Raw genomic sequence first — 17,767 nt, forward strand, 5'->3', positions numbered from 1 at the left:
CAATCAGAATGGGGAAAATAAAGCTACAAGGGTAATCATTTTTTGCTGAGTGTGGATGTGGTTGTGCGCTTGTAGAAAATAGACCATCTGTGTCCCCGCTTGCAAGAAAAAGGGTACAGTTAGCGTTAAGTGTTGGTGAAACTGCATTTTTTAAAATTGAAGATACTGAGTTCTCCATTTTACGCAGTAGCCCCAACTGTATTAAAGGTTAAGATGGAGTTTGCTGTGATATGGAGGAGCCCACCTCTATGCATGTCCCAATATAGGAATTCAACCACTAACAGCAATTTTACACTTATGTAAATGTGGAAAACTACTAGCGGACTGCATTCTGGTGCCTGCCACTACATTTATGAAAACTAAACCGGAATTTAAAGTCACCTGCGCCATTAATGCCAGGACTTAAAAACATTATTTGATAGTTCTGTTTCATCCTTTTGTTTGACAAAACAAGAATACAAATGTAGTAATTAGGTGGAAAAAGTGAGCAGTGGTTTGTATGTATATACTTTGATATGTATAGGATTAATGTAGCTTAAACTAGTTACTAAGTAACTGAGCACTGTACAGAACAGGGTGGTGAACACAGAGGAGAGCTATTGAATGGGAGAACAATTAATAGGGTTGATCCCTTTTGGCTATGTGCACAAATGGGGAGATCTACAGAGATCTTTGGGGAACCTACATGAATATGTTCAAATTCTGGCAAGGGGGTTTTCAGCTGTTCAATAATGGGTTGAAATGGTGCAATTTATGAGCAGTGTTTTTCCTACAAATTGGGCAAAACACCATACAATTGATAAGTAATTCTCCCAACACATGGAAAATTACCAAATATCTGCGGGAGCTGCGCGTGCAATCCAGGCATGGCCCATTGGTCATGCACCAGAATTACCCGTACAATTCCTACATGCAGAAGAGGTGATCCTGTGAGCTGTTCTTTTACTGCCAACTTCATGAAGGACAGATGGGTGTCAGGTCGCTACCCATTATGAATTAGTCGCCCCTCGCTACACCTATACTGTCTTTGTTCAACATTTTTATATAGTGATTTGCATATTGTCTGGTTGGGTTGTTATATGATTTGTGCAGGTTTCAAGTCATCGCTATAAAACTATTATTTTAGCCCTGTGATTTTACACTTTTTGCATATAACTTGATCACATGGTTTACACATGTACATTTTTTCAATCTTTCCAATTATTTTGACATAAAAACATGAATGGGTAGTCAACAAAGTAGACTTGGCCTACTTTTCCTTGATGAATGCTGTGACTTGGCATGTAAGCAATTTTCATGAATTGGGGATATGCTAAACTGGCCGAGGGTTTTATTTTGACAAAGCAAAATGTGGTATATTCTGATTTAAAAAAAAAAGAAAAAAGGTAGAATACATTGATTGAAATACTCCTCAGATTGTGTTTGCACATGCCTAAAAATGACACAAACTATCCTTGTGGAAATACTTTAGGCAGATGTGGATGTACCATCCAACAAAAAGGCAAAAGATGCACCATTTCCAGCCAACCAATTTTTCTTTCTTCCAGCATAAAAAGAAAATGTGCATCTTTAATCTATGGTGCCCAATTTATAGTGGGGGGGGGAAGCATATTGTTGATAAGCATTTTGCAATAACACACACAAACTATGAAAATTATTTTCCCAAGGGAAGCTGTTTGCAATCCTAAAAAGTAGATAAACTAAATGCTGCAGTGCAAATGCTGTTACAGAGGCATCCTTCAAAGTTGATAATTATTTGATGAAAAACAAATGTACTTTTACAGTTGGTGCAATTGTGTAGGGCGCAGTGACTCCAGTGACAGCATGTTGAAAAAGATTTTTAAAAAACGTCCTGAATTTGTCTTCCATGCCAGGTGTGCAGTTAGGTGCAAACAGTATAGCAGGTAGAGTATCGGCACTATGATTTTCTGACTCTGCAAATCTGCCTTTTGCAGATGAACTTCCTGAAATCAAAACGTTGATCCTATATGACAGCATCTGAGTGATGTTTCAAGCTGCACACCAAATTACTTAGCACTGGTGTATAGCGAGCAGTGTCAGCCTTCACATTGAATGTCCCGATTAGATTCCTACATTCTGATATATTTTGACAATTACTAGGAGACAGCCACTAATTAAAAAAAAAAGGAAGAAAATGGAGATTTTTTTGAAGTTAATACGATAAATGCACATGTTCCTTTTTTTATATAAAGAATAAATAAATGGGACAAAATGATCTTGGTACAAATGCTCATCCTCATGGACATCGCCACCCCAGCAGCTCTCGCCAGTAGCTCCCGCCTATTGGCCGTTAACTACACGCATCTCTTGCCACCGTAAAGGTTGGAGACCCCTGCTTTATATGCTACAGTGGTTTGCAAACTTTTGTTCTGTGTTTTGGACTGTTAGCTATTCTGACCAGGGTTTATGGAAGCTGTACTCAAACACATAGGTAGCTCAAAAGTTGCAGACCCTCTGTTATAAGGTTCTCATCTGTCATTAAGTGTTTGGGCAGAATTACATTTTTTGGGGTTCTTTGGCCTAACCTTTATGGGGTCCCTAAAGGTTTTGCTGGCTGCTGTGATTGTTATTTTCGTTTTATGGTCAGAGTACTTTTACTGAAGTCCCTCTGCCTACTGCATCCCTTTTTTTGATGTGGGGTGTGACGAATTGAGCAAATTCATCCCTATTCGCCAGCCCTACAGATAAGGGGTGTATCGTCCACTTTTTCTCCATAAAAATATAGAGAAAAATACTCCCAACAAAAAATAGGAGAGAAATGTAGAATCTTGTGCGCCTGCGTTTCACCCTAACAGCTCCATAGATCTGTTTGGACCAGTAGTGCAACTAGTACCAAAGGAAGAAAATACTATTGTAACTGCCTTATTGGAAGAAGTAAACATGTATCTTTTAATGTGCATGAATAACAAGATACAAACAAATAAATAAATGTTGCAAAAACATTTCTGTTTTTCAGGTAAAACATCCATTGCTCACACATTATGCTGTTTGCTGCTGGTGTGCTGTTTTGTGAAATCCATGAGAAAAATCATCCAGGAGTTAAAAGCCTAAAGAAAGTTGAGCACTTCAACTCCCATAACTACTCAGGTACTGAGATTAGGAGGACGACAAGGGAGTTTGTGCAAAGTGACAGGAGCTCGAAGTACAACATGAAGACTAGTATTTCCAAACTTCAATGAGCAGGACCTATAAAGATGGCAACCGCACTATGGAGACTAGCAGGGCAGGAGGAGATGTTGCCATCCACGTTAGGGCTCATGAACGCTAGGCCGCTGGTACAGGGAGAGAGATGATGCATGCGAGCAAGGAGGGTGGTGGAGACGCTTGGAGCAGTGCAGGAGCTCCTAAAGGTCAGGCTGCTTGACAAGGCTGCAGTCTTCGCTCCGGGCCACGAAGGAAAGCTTGCAGAGGACTGTGAAGCCACGCTGGATGCTGAAGGAGCATCCGCACACTCCAAACTGGAAAGCGGATGAAGAAGCCACACCGCAGAAGTGCAAGCAGCATAGGAGAGGCTGCAAGAAACCGGTGTGTCTTCCCAAAGCAGCTGGGGACCCTGGGGCATTCCGACAAGCACGCCATCAAGTGATTGGATGGTACAAGAGTGTGAATGCAGAAAACATACAAAAGCAAGGTTTGTTTGAATGCAATCATGGCAAAGTACAAATTCAACACCCAATAAGAAGAATGCTTGAATGCAGACAAGGCAAACCCCAATCAAGTACAGATGCATGAAATGCCAATGTTGGGGAGAAGTCTTGAACAAATTTGTTAGAGCAAATATGACCATAGATAGAGATACCCCAAGCACCACATGATATGTGAAACGCATGAGCCCTGGCAGGTGAATACCCCCGTACCTGAAGGTATATCAAGGAACTGTGAAACACATACGAAGTCCTGACAGGCGAGTATACAGGCAGTTGAAGTTGTACAAAGATTTCTGGACAGAGAGTACACTGGGTGATCTGAAAACCCTGAAGAAAAGTCCTGGCAGGCGAGTCCACCAGGCAGCTGAAAATTGTATAAAGATTCCTGACTGGGGAGTATCCCAGGTAATCTGCAAAATTACAAAAACTTTCAGAAATACTGTTTGAGAACATTTTGCTTGAATAACAACTATGTGGGTCCTGTGAAGACACAAAGGAACAGTTGGTTTAAGAGAGATTTTTTTTGCCATACTGTTTTCAGAATCCAGGGTCAAGGGAGCCACTGTCTGGATCCAAGGCTCTACCTTGGAGAATATTTTTGTTGGAATTATTCTTATACTTTTAAACACTTTTTCTAACATCAAGTTAAAGACATTTCTTGGGACCTTTTGTTTGTTTATAAGCGTGAGGGTTAGGATAGGTTGTTTTGAACACAGGGACTGCTTTTCAGTTACTGACATCCTGACACAGACAGATCCTTAGTTTTAGTTTCTAGGTAGGGAGGTTCCTCTTTAGGATAGCGCTAGAGAAGCGTTTCACCAACCCATTTTTATTTAATAAAAATGTCTTTAACTAAGAATACAACAACCTTTTGTTCGTCTCTCATTTCTGACGCCTCACAGAATCAATTTAGTAGCACAAGGAGACGAATGTGAGGTAAGAAAGCTAGAAAATAAAAGAGTGGAAGGCTAAATACCCTTGAGGATAAATCAAGTACACCTAGGCTGAAAGGTGGAAGCAAGTGTGAGAAAAGAACTGCATGAACTGATAAGAGTGACCAAAGAATCTGGAAAGATCATCTAATAAGAAGTTAAGTGTGAAAAGCACGAAACAGCAAAAGGGAGTCATTCTCCAGCACTTTTGTTTTGTTGTTTTAGTGATGGGGTCAGATAGAAAGAGTTTGGATGCTGGACGTATTCTTTTGGACATTGAGAAAGACGACTGATGAGCACCTTCATTATTCCTTTAAGTAGGGATTCCCCCATAGCTATAGGGATAGCTAGGCCGTTGCATTTATTATTTAATACAATCTGAAGTAGCAATGTCTTTAAAGCATCCGTGTCATCCTTCACAGATGCCTTACTAGTCCTTATAGATAGCGGGGTGTGGGGTAAGGGTGCTTTTTAAGCACCCATTTTTTGTACCCAAGGTTGACTCTACCTGAAGGTTTGTTGGGGAATAGGTCGGTGTTAGATAAGGTTTTCATATTTGATTAATCTTCTTGACCTGTGCCAACCCCAGAAAATTTTGCTTGGACTTGGTAATTATTTGACCTTGTCCCTAGGTGAGTGGGAATCTTTTTTCCCCTCTCACCTGGTCTTTTACTCTTTTTATGGGTGATCTTTTTATGTCTCTCCATAGTGTGTGATGGAGTTATAGTTTCCTATAGCTTTGGACTGAATGTAATGTAATATGGCAGCACACATCATTTTAAAAGCAGATTCCATAAATGCTACGCCAATGAACAAAAGAGAAGGAAAGTGTAGAGAGATCATGGAACTTGAGGTACTTAACAGTGACACTCCCTGGAAGTATTCCAGGCAACATCACAATAAGTGGGAAATATGGTGGACAGATTCTGGATTACATCTGTTCCTCGAACACAATGGTCCTATTCATGGAGACCATGAAAGTTGTACAAATTCTATCTCGCCGATTGGCTTCTTCAATGTAACGACCAAGTCTATCCTCTAGAATTGGAAGTTAACCAAGGACGTAACAGATAAAAAATTGGAACTCGCCAACTAAAAAAACTGAAGGAGAATCTCAAACATCTTACTACCCAGTGCAAGGAGACTACTGAGGGTAGAAGACTTGATTACCAGATCGTCTTTGCAGATTTTGAGGTAAAAATGATGGGGCCAAATCGGATAAGAACTAGACATCGCCATATTTACGATCCTGTGGGGGCTGACAAAAAGAGAATGCTGAAAAAGTACATTGTTGACATCAATAAAGGAAACTCTAATCAAGGGGATTTATTAAAGAAAAAGGCATGCCAGCAATATCGAAACTGGCAGAGATTATATAAAAAAAACCCAGTTAAGAAAGGACGCAGAAGAAATGCTATGTAAGATGAAATAGAGAAACACTGCGGGAATGTGGTCTCTAATCATTCAGATTCCCCAAAGGGGACATATTTTGGAAAATGTAATGACCTCAATCAGGAGTGTAGCTTTTCTACTGTCGCCCAGTTGAAAGACAAGAAATGCGATGTCTTTGAGATCGACCAGGAAGCTATTTTTACCATCATAAATAAATCGTCTAATTCTCGGGCAACTGGGCCAGATGGTTTGACCAACTTCATCTTAAAACAGGACAAAATGAAATGGGCTAACATCTTTTCAATCATGTTTGAATATATTGTCAAGTCGCGAAAGATCCCGCTTTCCTGGAAATCATCTATTATTGTTCCAATCCATAAAAAAGGCATGAGGACTGATCCATCCAACTATCGTCCCATTGCATTGTTGGACGTGCCTGGGAAGATTTTTACTTCGTTGATCTTAAAATCATTGGTCAATTGGTCAAACATCTCGGGACATCATGATATTTGGCAAGTGGGTTTTGTTAACGGTATTAGGACGGCATTGAACACCTTCATCCTAAGCCTATTGAAAGCCAGGACTGAAAGGGATAAGAGCAAAAAAATATCTTTAGCGTTTGTAGATCTAACGCAGGCATTCGATACGATAACACGACCGAAAATGGTGGCAAAAATTAGATCTATGGGGATGCCCAACTAACCTACTTGAGCCAATGCAAGAACTTTGATTCTCACATTCGTGTTTGTATAGACTTAACACAATGGGCTTACTGACAAAGGTCATATATAGCAACAAGGCCTGAAATGGGGATGTCCGTTAGCACCTGAATTATTTAACCTGTACATCGCTGACATTGATGACGCTTTTTCGGAAATCAGATGCTCCCCGTCTATCATAGCAAACGTTGCCATCGGAAGACTCCTGAATGCGGATGATGTGATTTTGGCTGATCAAACCCCAATCGGGCTGCAGAGACAGCTAAATGCATTACAAACATATATTACATCGAATGGCCTGATGATTAATGTCGAAAAATCAGTGATTTTACAGTTGGGAGAAGGAAACACAAAAAGAAAGAAAAGACAGGAATGGTGCTTACAAGGTACAAAAATCCCTTTGGTAAATTCTCTAACCTATCTGGGGGTATGTATGAACACGAGCAGTACTGATGGCCGAGATAGGAGTCCCTTAGAGGCAAGGCGAAGAACTTGGCAGCCCAGCGGAGAATCATTCTGAAAAGATATGGTGGATTTTCAATGCTTCCTGTGATCTCCTTCTATCGCGTAAAGGTTGCTCCAATCTTGACCTTCAGTGCAGAATCCAGTTTTAATTTCAAAATGGAAAACTGGGCCAGCATAGAAGGACTATTTTGGAAGAAAGTCCTGAGTTTACCTAGAGCTACTCCCATACAGGGCATTCGCATGGAATTGGGGTTAACTTCACTCAAGGCCATGGTCTTCTGGAAAACACGTTCCTTCTTTCGGAAGTGTTTAGAAGATAAGCCAAAGGGGGGCTTTGCTGTTTTACAAAAGGCACTATCGGAGAGGAAAGAACGAATCCTGATAGATTGGCAATCTATGTGCAGAAACATAATAAAAGACCTGGGTGAATTAACGGACACTTTGGTTGGAAACCCGAATAAAATCAAAAAAATTATTGTTCAAATTAGATTGGATACTGACGCAAGAAGAAAGAGCGAAGTACAAACGCTATGGAAGATCTATTGAATAATCACGTAAACTGTACACTACATCTAGATACTTGCAATTGTTCCTTAATTGGTTCTTCTGGAAGCAACTTTTGTTCTTTCGGTCAACCTATTTCCAACCAGAGATGTACAACAGTGGAAGACAGGTGTAGAATATCTGGTAACATGCAGACTATGCAAGGAAATGAACTCTGTAGAAACCCTAAAGCACCTTGTGATGAGCTGTCCTGCGTTAAACATCCAACGAACAAAACATATGACTGAGGTTCTTAACAAATATGGTCGTAGATCACTTGAAGAATGGTGGAAAATCCTCCTGGATGATGGAAAAGTATCTAGATCAGTGGCCCTAGTCAAACTGCTGGTAACCATTTTTGATACGAACAAGGTGAAATCCAGAGAGACGGAACATGAAAGCATTCAGTTATAAAGAACTGGCATCAGTGGAAATCGGATATTATCAGAATGCTAGCTCTGAGAAGCTTGTTTTAATTTCTTGTTTTTTCTTAAATTTGTATGAATTTTAATGCGGCTAAAGGTTATCTTATGTATAACCATGTATAAGTCCATAAAACAAAATAATTAAAAAAAGCAGTGTCTTCCTTTTTCATTCTATTATTATTTCTTGGGTAAACTACTGTTCCCAAGAAGTAAAGTGTTATTCACATCCCCTTTGCATTGATTTAAGTGAGCCAGCACACCCCACCTTATGTGTAGTGCTGGGGGGATACAATGCATCCCCTTTCTTACTTACCTGGTAACATTTATATTACAATTGCAAGTTTAGATGAATGGGTGGTGGCAGTGGCTTTACCTTAGTGACTTTTTAGTATTGAATTCTGTTAATTCATCCTCGATAATGCACAGAAAGGCCCCAATTCTGCTAGAATGGGGATTGTTCTTTTTTCACCATTTCTCATTTGCTTGTTGTTCCTGAAATCTTCCTCTGCCATTCTAAGCAGGAAAGACCGTAGTGGAAGTTTTGTATTTGGCAGGAATTCTTTGTATTCCACGCCCAGGATCCAGAGTGTCTGAGAAGGCAGGAAGCGAGGGAGGAGACCAGAAGTCTGTAGCCCTTCGTCTTTCACCTTGCCTGAAAGAAACTAAGTCTCAATGGGGGGGCTGGCTGTCCTGATTGGACAGCCAGACCGCCCCTTTCTGTAAACTGCAGGGAGAGATTGCAGAAGTTGTGCTGTAGTTCCTGATAAATACTCCGAACTTGGCAACTGCTGACAAGTCAACCACTGGAGCTGAATCCGAAGAGGAAGAAAAGACGTCTGTAACGATTTCCAGCGACCGGACAGCCTGCTATGTAACTGGAGCCTGATGCAACCTTTCCTTCCAATCGACCTGAGGGTCCTAAAAATGACGACTCCTACCCAGAGGCTTGTGAGATCTACTAATCACATGAAGACCTGCATTTTGAGCCATCGCACCATGTGCTGTGACCTTGCTGGGCTGCAAACTGCCAATACCCTGGGACCTCAAGCCCAAGTGCAGTGCATGGTCTTCCAAAGTCCGAATCCATCCAAAACTTTGGTGAACCCCTGCTGGATCGCCAGAGACACGATTTGAATTCTTGAAGTCCCCTCACCTGAGTGCAGGACAGAGAGAGTGAAGCGAATCTGACTGACGATATTCGTTCTTCATCTCAATGCTTTAAAAAGGCGCCAAATCCAAAGAGCCAAGGGAAACTGTGAAGAAAACTTTGCTGGAAGCCTCCTCTGATGACTGCTGCTGCAAATTCCCATCCAGTGTCCAGTTCTTTCGTCTCAAGACCAAGAAACCTTGGACCGGTCCTGTACTGCTGCATCCTGAAGGCATCCACTCCGAATCTCTTCTTTTCTCCTAAGGTACTCTGTGGGCTTGGGTGTTACTTACCTTACGTCTGGTGTGCATCCTGTGAGGTTGAGTGGGTGATTTGTGTGGTTTGGAGTTTGCCCATACCACTTTCCTAGGCCTAATGCTGGAAGACATAGGGAGCCTTCTGTGAAGTCTCTGAACACTTTAACTAACTCTGACAGTGAATACTTAAAGAAGATCTCCTACAGAACTTTGACTTTCTTGCAACTAAACCCAATCTCAACCTGCCTACAGCTGGCACCTAGACGACTAGGGTCCCTCTTACGCCTCCGAGAGAACTCATGCAATAGACTAGGGAAGCACTGGATAAGAAAAGGATTTAGCCTTGAAAGTATAACAAGTATAAAAGTACTTACTTGCTAAATAAGTTAGTGTGGTAACTATCTCTGACAAAGAATAAGTTACAAAGTGTCATTAAGTTTATGCTTACCTTTGATTTGCATTATGCCCCTCTTAAAAGTGTCTAAGTTGCTTTGAATGATGTTTCTCCCCCTTCTGTAAAGTAATTGGTGTTGGTACAGTTTCATCATTACTTAACTGAATGAGTGTAAAAGCTTACCAATGGGGTTTACCTGTCTTGAATAACATTGTCATTCTTAAAGTGTTTTTTTCCCCCTGGTTTGCTTTAAACAGATCTAAAAACAGTATTTTAGTTAATACTTGTCTTTGAGTTGCAGGTAGCTCCTCTTAAAGTATATATGTCTTACTCTTACATCCCCTCCCCTTTCCTCCATACTGCATGGGCGTCCCTCCCTATGGGCGGGAGACAGAACCTTTTTCACCAGAAAAAAACCTTCTTCCCCTTTAAATTTAGTGACACGCAGGGGTGCGTCCCTGGGAGCATGCGCTAACCCTGTCTCCAGCCCCTCCACCCCCCGCGCCACACCTCAGTCCCCTTTTCTGCTTCGATCGGAACGGGCCGATTTCACCAGCGCTCCTGGGTTTGGCTTCAGCCATGTAATACCACTCGCTCTTCCCCGGATACTTTCTTTTTGTCTTCTTTTGTCAATCAGGTACTCGGTCCTCTGGCACCATGCTCCTCTCCGGCGCATGTCGACTTCCGTGGGCTTCAGCAGGTGTCCAGCCTGCGTGGGGCTCTTCCCTACATCAGATCCCCACGCTCCTCTTCCTTGGCCCTGACCATGGATGGGAAGGTTGTACCGCGTGTGGCACACTCTCCTCGCGTTCCCTAAAGAATAGACTGGCTAGGCAGATGGAGCTCTTCAAGAGGTCGCCTCTAGAGGACCTGAATGACTTCATCAAGCATCGATCAAGGCCCAAGGCAGGACCGCTCTTTTCCAGCACACCCTGCAAAGGCGACACCTTTCCAATGAAATGCCCGAGCCGGAGGAACCTCTCAGGTTCTTATACCAGCATGAGTACCAAGGCTATTTCAGCTACTGGCCGCCAGGCCGAGGGGTCCATAGACTCTCCCGAAGACAGTGCTGAGGGACCGGAAGTTTCTTTTACGGGTGTATACCAGAGGGGCTAAGCCCTTGTACCGGCATCATGGCCGAGGGGGCGCCTACACTCAGCGCTACCAGGCTTCGGCCTGAGGTGCAGGGCAGGTCTCATGCTCCACCACCAAGAGTCCTGGTGGAGGCCGGGCTCTGAGCCAAGCACCATGCAGCTCGACAAGATGGCCGACGTGCCAAACAAGATGTCCGCTCTTCCGATGGCTCCCCGAGGAGTGGTGCAGGTGGTCGAACGAGTTACAAGGTGGCACTGGGGTCAACCAGGTAAGTGGCCTACAGCTTATCCATCTGCAGGGCTGGTTCCTTCTGCAACCATCTAGGCAGAATATGCACCGGCCGCAGCAACCGGCCGCGCTCCTGTCAATATCACCTGCCAGCCCACTGGCCTGTGAGAACAGGTACTTTGAAAAGTTCCTCACCCTCATGAGATCTCCGATGGGGGCCATCCTCAGAGATGCTATCAGGGACATGCTCCCTCCGGCCGGCCACCCGGGCACCATAATCATTCCTCCTATGGCTCCAGCGCCGCAGGCCCCTGTGCAGCCACCGCTGCCCGCGATTCCTGCCTCCCACAGTCCAGGCGGTTCCGTACCAGCCTCTGCTGCGGCCTCCGGCTCCGGTCTCCACACCCTAGCCCTCGTCGCCCAGCACCCCTCTTCCCGCACCGGACCCCGGGGTGGACACAGACGAGGAAGAAAACCCCTGACACACCATCGGCCAAGGCCTTCCACAAACGACTTGCAGGGCTGGCTGAATACCTGGGCCTTTCTCAGCCCGAAGTCGTGCAACCAGAGTCAGGGGTCCTCGCCGAGGTCCTCACTAAAAGCCCCTCGCTAGGACAGGGATCCCGATGCAAAAGAATGTCTGCTTGGCTAAAAAGGGGTGGCTCAACGCCCACTCGGCATAGCCGATAAATAGACTCCTGGACGCCAAGTACAGGAAAATGAAGGGGGATACACTCTTGCTGTCGGCCCACCCTCAACCGCACTCTTCGGTGATTGCTGCGGCGTCACTCTACTCAAAGCCTCAGTCGTGCTCGGCCACCTCGTCTTCGGCACTGCTAGGCAAGGAGGAGAAGATCTTGGAAGCATACAGGTTTTTTCCAACGCTTTGCTGCATCTTCGTCAGGCCAACGCGGGTGCCATGCTGGCAGCCATTAACCAGAGGCTTTGGCTGGAAATAGCCAACTTCCTTCCAGAACTTAAGGTGCAGAGCCAGTCACATTTCAAGGCGGGACTGGCAGAGGCTAAAATGGTGGATCAGACATCATGGAGGGAGGCCACCTTGACCCACATTGCCACCTCTTGCCGGGCCATATGCATCGCCACGGACATGTGAAGGACGGCCTGGCTACTAAATTCAATCCGGATGTCCAGGAACGCACATTGGACCTTACGTTCGAGGGTGGTGACCTCTTCCACTCCACCACTGACGAGGAGCTAGATAAAAAGAAAAACAGTTTGCAAACTGCGAAGTCTTTAACTTTACAAAGGCCACCCCCAAGGCATACACCCAGTCACATCAATGCTCCGACAAGGGGCAGGCGTTTGGAGGGTTCCGCGGCTTCCAAGAGCGGAGGTCCAGGCAGCCTGACCATTCGCCGAGTCAACACCAGCATAAACAGCAAAGGGGCTGCGGGAGGAGTAAGGGCTTTTTCCAGTCCCCCTCCTCCGCATCAGCCTCAGAGGGAAAGAAGGCATGACGTGCCCCTTCGTGTCCATGTGTCTCCGGTGGGGGGCAGGCTTGCCCTTCACGCACAGTTCTGGCGTCATTTTTCCGCGTACCCCTGGATCCTCTCTGTAGTATCCAAGGGGTACCGCCTACTGATTAGTTCCCCTCCTCCCTCCTCCCCTCCACTCCCACAGAAACACTGTTGGCGGAGATTCGTTTGCTCAGGCAGTGGAAGAAGTTCCAGTCTCCGAGCGAGGATTGGGTTTCTATTCCAGGATTTTCGCCATACAGAAGAACCAGGCTGGCCTGAGAGTTGTGTTGGACCTCTCCCTCCCTCTTCAAAAATTCAAGATGGTTACGACGGCACTCATTGCGGAGACATTGTGCAGGAGAGACTGGATGTGCTCCCTGGATCTGAAGGACGCGTATCTACACGTCCCTACTTGGCAGCCGCATCGTTCCTTACTGCGGTTCAGGAACATGGGCTGCCATTTCCAATACAAGGTGCTACCCTTCGGCCTCTACTCGGCTCCCAGGGTGTTTACCAGACTTATGAATGCAGTGGCAGCCCTCCTCAGGGCCGAGGGCCACCATCTCTACCCGTACCTGGACGACTGGTGCACCACACTCCTCCGCCCTTATGAGCATGCTCCACGACCTGGGATTTTCGCTCAACCTCAGGAATTCTCAGCTGCAGCCTACTCATAGACTGACCTTTCTGGGCCTCCTATGGGGCACAAGCTCTGAGAGAGGTTTCCCATCAGGACAAGATTGCGGCCATCAACAGGGCCACTACTCACTTCCTCACCCGACAAGTGACTTCGGCCTGGTGGTACCAGCATCTGTTAGGTCTCAGGGAAGCTGTCCTACTGGTCGTACCCCACACGAGACTCAGGATGAGGAAATTACAGCTGCACTTCGCAGCATCTTGGAATTAGGAGCGGGGCTCCCAAGCGGAGCTGGTCAGCGTCCCTCCGTCTCTCCACTCTGACCTCTCATGGTGCTCCAGGGATGCAGGTCCCGATTACGACGGACTCCTTCCTCGAGGGCTGGGGGGCCACTCTGGTCAGCATCCGTGTCCATGGGGTCTGGACCCGGCAGGAGCAGGAGTCCCATATCAACTGGCTGGAGCCGAAGACCATCTGGCTAGTGCTCAAAGCTTTCCTACCACTCGTTGAGGGCAAGGTCGTGCTCATCCAGACCGACAACTCCACCAGCATGTACTCTTATCAACAAGCAGAGTAGTACCAGGTCTCCTCCACTATGCACCCTAGCAATCGGCATGTGGGAATGGGCCCTGGAGAACATCTACCTGAGGGCCAACCACCTTCCGGGGGAGTCCAACCTGGAAGTGGAAAGGCTCTGCAGACGGGGCAGACAATTATGAGTGGCAACTGAAAGACCAAGTGCTGCTGGAGATCTTCAGCAGATGGGGCAATGCTCAGGTGGATCTTTTCGCCTCCTGGGACAACAAGAAGTGCCATCAGTTTGCATCCTGGCAGGGAAGGGGCCCCGGCTCCCTGGGTGACGCATTCCAGATGCGCCTTCCCGCCCCCCCCATTGCCCACCCGGTCCACAGGGTGATTTGCAAGATAGAGGAGTCTTGCTACCTCAACATCATTCTGATAGCTCTGTGGTGGCCGGCGAGACCGTGGTTCACAGAGCTTCTCAGCCTCTCGTACAGGCCACCCATTCACCTTCCGCTGGGTCCAGCTGCACTGCTGGCGCAACAGGGGGGGCAGGGTCATCCACCCCGCACCACAGAAATTAGCCCTAGCAGTGTGGTTCCTGAGCATGTCACGCTGAAGCACCTTAGCCTTTCGCAGGCTAATCTAGAGCTCATTCATGGTGCCAGGAACAAGGCTACCAGGAGCCAGTACAAGAGTCAATGGACTAGGTTCTGTCACTGGACGGACTCTAAGGAGATCCCCTTACGTGCACGTTGGCCGACGTGCTCTCCTTCTCTGCGCACTTCGCTCACTCAGGCGTGCAGGTGGACACATGCCGCTCGTATTTGGCGGCTATAGTAGCCTACAGAAATTCGGAGGAGATCTCCTCATCCAACCCGATAGTCAAGGGACATTTGATGGGCCTCGCCAGACTCTACCTGCCCATCAAAAGACTACACCCCGTATGGGACCTCAATGTAGTGTTTGCCGACTTGGCGCACAAGCCGTTTTGAGCCAATGGCGTCCGCGGACATCAGGCTAGTCACCATTAAAACAGCCCTGTCGGTGGTTCTCACCTCGGCTCAGATTCGGTGAGATACAGGCTCTGGTGGCCTCAGAGCCCAATACTACTTTTCACCGGGATAAGGTGGTCCTGCGGACACACCCCGCATTCCTACATAAGGTACCCTCCACTTTCTGGCTAAACGAGGAAATGGTTTTACCTATGTTTTTTGCCAACCCTAAAGATGAGCCTTGGAGGGTTTTGCACTGTCTGGATGTCAGATGCGCTTTGAAATTCTATCTATACAGGACCAACGGCTTCCGCAAGTCAGAGGCACTGTTTGTCACCTTCGGGGGGGAGGGGGTCAAGGCCCAGGTATCGAGCATCCAAGGCATCTATTGCACGATGGATGGTTTTGGCCATCAAGGAGGCCTACGAGGGGTCAGCACAAGCCACTTCCAGCTAAGGCTAAGGCCATTGCATTCCAATGGCAGGTTCCATGGCAGGTCATCAGCATGACGGCCACCTGGGCCACCCCTTCGACCTTCTGCAAGCATTACTGTTTGGATGCCTGCTCTAAGTCAGATGTGGCTTTCAGACAGGTGGTGCTAGTAGGGTCTCCTCTCCACCCTGGAGCTACATTCATTTGAAATCACCCATGCAGTATGGAGGAAAGGGGAGGGGATGTAAGAGTAATTATAAGTTAGTCACCATAGTGAGCAGCGTACTCTTGGTCCTTTGTCCCCCTTTCCTCCATACGTCCCACCATCCTCCCGCCTAATAATACTGGTGTCTTTGGGCAATGTTAAATTTTGTCAACGGATCAATGGGGACTGAGGTGTGGCGCCGGGGGCCAGAATCAGGGTAGCACATGCTCCCAGGCTACCCCCCTGCGAGCCTCTAAATTTAAAGGGGGAGAAGATTTTTTCTGGTGAAAAAGGTTCCATCTCCCGTCCCTAGGAAGGGACGCCCATGCAGTATGGAGGAAAGGGCAATAAGGACTAATAGTACGTTAGTCACTACTGTGTAGTTGAATAGCTACTGCTCTTCTAAACTTGGAGCCCTGGGTTGTGCTTTCCTGAATTGCTTTGGTGCTATTCGAAAATAGTTTCATAAAGTTCTTCCTTACCTTTCGAAACTGTATTATACACTTCTTAAAGGTATACTGGGTATAACTAGCTATTAGATAGTTATGTGCCAATATGTCAATTGCTTACCTTGACATACATTGTGTCTTAAAGTGTAATTGGGTTTTCCTTTCCCTGCCTTGCTTAGTGCATTCTAAAATAGTTATTGAGTATTTATACTTATCATTGAGTAGCTCAAGGCCCCTGCACAGAAAGTATAGGAGTTGTTTTACTAGCTCTAAACGGAGTTGTAAAGGTAATATTTCAAGGTGTATACTTGTAACAGGGTTGGTTAATTACGTGATTGCATAACTGAATGTCACTGTATGATTGACTGGGTCAACTACCCTTGAAAAACTGATTTCAGATTTCGAAATTGCCAGGAGCTGGGAGCTATTTAGCTCCTGGTTCTATCCAAAGGGACCCTGGTTAGCTACAAACCAATAGCTACCAAGAGCTACTTTTGACTCATAATGCAATTGGAGCGATACAAACATAGCTATGTGATATTAACTGTGTAGGTTTGGGAATGTGTTAAAAGGAGAATAAAGGACATGCCTAAGGGACATTTGAAGCATATTTTGTAGTATGTAATTTACGAAAAGTTAGAGATTGCATTTTGCAGTCATGTTACATTTTCTGCGTGCTGTGGACCGACTCCTGAATACCCAGAGGTAGCTCCTGCCTGATGGGTGATGCATGATACCCAGGAGCTGCTTTTTGCTCCTGGCCAATAAATCCTAATTTCGACCCCTTTGATGTGTATTCTAAAAGTATATCTAACCTGGTTTTATTCCCCCAGATTAGTATATCACCATCCTGAATGTATAACCTTAGGTTTGGCTCACCTCGACTTGCTTCTTGCTCCTCTAAATAAGGTTAAACCTTGGTTTGCAGACCATATGTACTGAATTGGTTTTTATGATTGTGTGTATATGATGTTATAGTACTTACCCAAGAATTATCTTGGTCTACTTGTATTGAAATAAACCCTTTATTTTTACAATACATCGTGTTTCGGTGTTTCTTCGGACCATATGTATGCTACAATTTCTTTGTTCCTAGCTACAGCCCTCTCTCCCTACGAAGATAAGCCTAGCTGCTCGGTCTACGCTACCAAATGTTCTCAGGTGGTACAGCCTTATACTAAGAGTGGATTTATGTACTGCCTTTGATGTATGGTTTTATGAAGCCCTTATTTCGACTTAAGAAAAACTGGCTTAACAGCTAGTGGCCTCTATACCTTTTTATTTATTTTGGCTACACTACACTTGTCATCTTTACGCCATTAGTAGCCAAATGCACCTATGGGGTGGCCATTTCGGTATCAAGACATGTGTCTAAGTGCTACGCCCAGACATTTTTATTTGCGGCCTTTCTATTTCTTTGTGGACCATGAGAATGGGCAGAATTTCTGTTTCGCTTACGTAGGCTCATTGTGAGCCCACAAAGACATCCAAAGTTTGAGATGGATTCATTATAGACTGAATTGGGCTCTCAGAATTGCCAATCTACAAATATATGGGAGTGCCCGAGTGTTTGGGAGTTTGGCAGCCAGCCATGATTGGTTGGTCACTAAAGCATGAGTACTGTTCCATTTGGGTTCTGAGTTGGCTTAGGCAGCCCCAGAGAGAATGTGTATATCAGTTGAAGACCCTGTGGATTCTTCATATCTGTTTGGAACTCTCCTGGAAGCTCTGCTGGTGAGATGGACGACTCGGAGCTGTGACTTGCTGTACTGGGTAGACCCATTCCT

The 17,767-nt window shown here is 45.7% G+C and overlaps 1 protein-coding gene across 2 annotated transcripts in view; it reads left to right on the forward strand.

Annotated features, from left to right (window-relative positions):
* PIGB (phosphatidylinositol glycan anchor biosynthesis class B) overlaps window positions 1-17,767 on the forward strand; it is a 706,437-nt gene that overhangs the window by 178,085 nt on the left and 510,585 nt on the right. The gene's annotated exons all lie outside the window — the stretch shown is intronic.

The sequence above is a fragment of the Ambystoma mexicanum genome, chromosome 11 (assembly GCF_040938575.1).
Source record: "Ambystoma mexicanum isolate Mex_15411 chromosome 11, UKY_AmexF1_1, whole genome shotgun sequence".
NCBI classification, from domain to species: domain Eukaryota; kingdom Metazoa; phylum Chordata; class Amphibia; order Caudata; family Ambystomatidae; genus Ambystoma; species Ambystoma mexicanum.